Source organism: Psammomys obesus, unplaced genomic scaffold, assembly GCF_907164565.1.
Source record: "Psammomys obesus unplaced genomic scaffold, mPsaObe1.curated_primary_1811, whole genome shotgun sequence".
NCBI classification, from domain to species: domain Eukaryota; kingdom Metazoa; phylum Chordata; class Mammalia; order Rodentia; family Muridae; genus Psammomys; species Psammomys obesus.
Genome location: NW_026591872.1, coordinates 2,850,657 through 2,854,912, shown reverse-complemented (window position 1 = coordinate 2,854,912; position 4,256 = coordinate 2,850,657).

The following is a 4,256-nucleotide window of genomic DNA, read 5'->3' as shown; positions in this document are numbered from 1 at the left end:
TTTGCAACAGAATGATGGATTCTGCTTTTGTATCTATTCTGTCAGTCTCTTTCATTTTATTGGGCAATTAAGTCCATTGACTTTAAGAAATATTAAATACCAATAATTGTTATTACTTGTTGTTATGATGATGTTGGCAGGGGTAATGTGTTTATTTCCTATGATTCCATAGGTTTAGATAACCTCCTTGGGTTAGAATTTTCCTTGTAGTATTATTTTTAAGGTTGGATTTGTGACTAGATATTGTTTAAAATTAGTTTTGTCATTGAAAATCTTATTTTCTCCCTTTATTGAAAGTTTTCTTGAGTTGCAATCTTTGGTCTCTTAGAGACTGCAAGATGTACAAGACATCTATGTAGGCCATTGTGGCTTTTACAGTCTCTGTTGAGAACCCAGGTATAATTTAGTTAGGTCTTTCTTTATAGGTTACTTGGCCTTTTTCACTTACAGCTTTTAATATTCTTTCTTCGTTCTGTACATTCAGTATTTTGATTATTATGTGGTAGGAGGAATTTTCTTTTCTGCTCCAATCTATTTTGTGTTCTCTAAGCTTCTTATATGTTTATAGGTATCTTTTATATAGGTTTGGGATATTTTCTTCTATGATTTTGTTGAAAATATTTTCTGGACCTTTGAGCTGGGAATCTTCTATTCCTATTATTCTTAGGTTTTTGAATTTTTTCTTTTCTTTTCTTTTCTTTTCTTTTCTTTTCTTTTCTTTTCATAGTGTCCTAGATTTCTTGGATTTTTTGTGTCAGTAACTTTTTATATTTAACAATTTCTTTGACTGTTGTGTCAATTTCTTTTATATTGTCTTCTATAACTGAGATTTTTTTCTTCCATCTCTTGTATGCTGTTGGTGATGCTTGTGTTTGTAGCTTCTGTTCTCTTACCTAGATTTTCCTTTGCCAGTATTTCCTCAGTTTTTGTTATGTTTTTTGTTTGTTTCTATTTTTATTTTATCATTTTATTTTTTATGTTTGACAGTTTTATTAATTTTCTTTACCTGTTTTATTGCATTTTTTCTGTATTTGTTTAGGGGATTTATTCATTTCCTTTTCAAAGGTCTTTATCATCTTCATAAGTTTGGATTTAAGATCATTTTCTTTCGCTTCAGCTATGTTAGGATAGCCTGGGCTTGTTGTAGTAGGATAGCTGTGCTTTAGTGGTACAATATTGTCCTTGCTCTTGTTGATTGCATTCTTAAGTTGATTTTGTGGTTATTATATGTTTAGATTCTGATTTTTGAGTTTATCTTTGTTGAGTGCTTGTTTCCTCGTATTTTCCCCCTTTGGTTTCTGTTTCTGCTTTTTCTTCTGGCCAGAGTGGCCTAGAGTTCTGGGGACTAACAAGTACTCATTTCTAGAAGCATGTCTCCCCTGGCATTTTTGTGGCCTCTAGGGTTTTGTGTGCTAACCTTGCCTCTGGAGTCCCTAGTACAAGCACAGCCTGGGGTCCTAGGTAATGGTGGTGGTGGGGTTCCAGAAAAGCAGAGGGTGTGTGGGTTGGAAAATAGAATCCACACATAGAGTGCAGTTTGAAGCTGTTAGATGTGTTTTAAGGGGATATGACAGACAAGGGTTTGGGACAGGGTTTTACCTGATTGAGTCTTGTGCCAGCAGTCATCCAAGAAAGCAGGCAGAGATATGGGGGAAAATGGTGCAAAAGGTTTGGGGTGCAGTTTACCACAGTAGGACCTGCTTTCACAAGATTTGGCAGGCAGTGGCTTTGGGGAGAAAGGAGCTTAACTGGGGTCCCTGATGCCAACTGGTCTCCAGGAAAGCAGGCTGAGCTGTGGTAAGGGAAATATAGCATAGCATTTTGGGTGCAGATCATAGCTGTTGGGTGTGTTTTCAGGTGAGTTGGCATGAAAGTGGCTTGAGAAAGCAGAGGGGATTACCAGGTATACCTGGTGTTGGGAAGCCTTTGGGAAAATAGCAAAATTTCCTATTTACAATACCACAAACTCAACCCTTATCCTAATACCTAAGATTGGAAATTTTCAGCCTAATTAATACTTTGGACATGATTATGCTAAATAAGTATGCAATAAGAAGCATTAATATAGTTTGAGTGAAATCAAAAGAAAATTGCATAATATTAAAATTTCTTACTCAAACATATATTAAATATAGCCTTCTCTATAGTTATCATTCCTGTCAAAATCTGAGTCTAGGGATCTTATCTTTTCTACTCTTGTTTCTGCAGGCATAAACTCTACAAAGTCTTATCCCATTGTTTTTCTGATTTCTTTTTAGTAAGAGATAGTTTCACTCTTTCTACTGCTACAAACAGCCCTCATAAAACAATTGATAACTAATCCCCTATACAATCATAGCATATTTTTATTCATAGATTAACAAGACTGATTTGCATGTTAGTGATAACAATGTTTTTCTCCCTGGGAATTTCATGACTTCTTTACAAACTTGAATGTACTTGAAAACACATTTTAATTGTAACATTTTGGGAACTGGAGTTTTCCAGAGGCATTTCCAACTCCACATTCATATTTGCAAGCCCTGTGGGAAGAAGAAAATGTACTTTTGAAGTGGTTCTTTCCACAAATTGATAAAACTGGGACTCTAAGTGCTTAAATTGGAAGGATTCTTTTTTGCTGACAATAAAGAACAACACTAAAAACAAACAAATATTCTCTCAAGGTTTTTTTTAAGTATTGTGGAAATAATCAAAATTAAGAATTTATGATGAATTAGTACAACAAAATTATTTGTTCATAAACAAAATATTTGTAACTATGCTGTATATTTTAAAGAATTTATAAAATTTCTTTTAAATTGAAGTAAATTATATTACTTTTCTTCTTCCTTTTCCCTACCAGGCCCTTTCAGGTATCCTCCCTTGAATGCCTCCCATGTTTCCTCCATATTCTTAAGTTGACAGCCTCATTATCTTTGAATAATTTCCCTTCTGTTGAGTGGTATCAGAGAAAGACCTATTTTGAATTTTCAGATTTTTTTATTGCTATCCCAGTTTTACCAACTTGCCATAGGTAATCATGCTACTATGATTGTGGGAATGATAGATGAATCCCTGTTTTCATGAACTTATCATCTAGCAAAAAGGAAAGAAATATTATGAGCAAGCTAGTTGCACACAGTGAGCACATGGAGGAACATAAATGTCATTATGATAGACACAGAATTTTAACATGGCAAGGAAGTTACGGTGAGAACAAAAGACACTTAGTTGTGGACACAGTTATTATGTATATAGCACACTGTGTAAAAACGGCATAAGATAAATGGTGGAAAGATAGGCAAAGTGGATACATAAAAACTTGCTTTTGGTATATTTGGTTAATTAGAATTCATTCTATTGGGATGGGGATTGAGCATTTTAGTCAGGGTCATTTCTCTTGATTAATTTCTTTAGATGTACAGATTTCAGTAAGTTTATCCTATATTACATGTCTATATGAGTGAGTATATACCATGTGTGTCTTTCTGCTTCTGGGACAGCTCACTCAGGATGATCCTTTCCAGGTCTCACCATTTACCTGCAAATTTCATGATTTCCTTATTTTTTATTGCTGAGTAATATTCCATTGTGTAGATTAACCACAATTTCTGCATCCATTCTTCAGTTGAGGGGCATCTGGGCTGTTTTCAGCTTCTGGTTATTACAAATAAAGCTGCTACAAACATGGTTAAGCAAATGTCTTTATTGTGTACTTGAGCCTCTTTTGGATATATGCCTAGGAGTTGTATGGCTGGATCTTGAGGAAGCGCTCTTCTTAGTTGTCTGAGAAAGCACCAGATTGATTTCCAGAGTGGTTGTACAAATTCACATTCCCACCAGCAGTGGAGGAGAGTTCCCCTTTTTCCACAACCTCTCCAGCATGTATTGTCACTTGAGTTTTTCACCTTGGCCATTCTGATGGGTGTAAGGTGAAATCTGAGGGTCGTTTTGGTTTTCATTTCCCTAATGGCTAATGAGGTTGAACATTTCTTTAAGTGTATCTCTGCCATTCTATATTCTTCTACAGAGAATTCTCTGTTTAGCTGTGTTTCCCATTTTTTAATTGGATTACTTGGTTTGCTGCTTTTCAGCTTCTTTAGTTCTTTACATATACTGGATATTAGCCCTCTGTCAGATAAAGGGTTGGTGAAGATTCTTTTCCAATCTGTAGGCAGTCGTTTTGTTTTGATGACAGTGTCCTTGCTTTACAGAAACTTGAAGGACATCAGAAGAAGAAGAAGAAGAAGAAGAAGAAGAAGAAGAAGAAGAAGAAG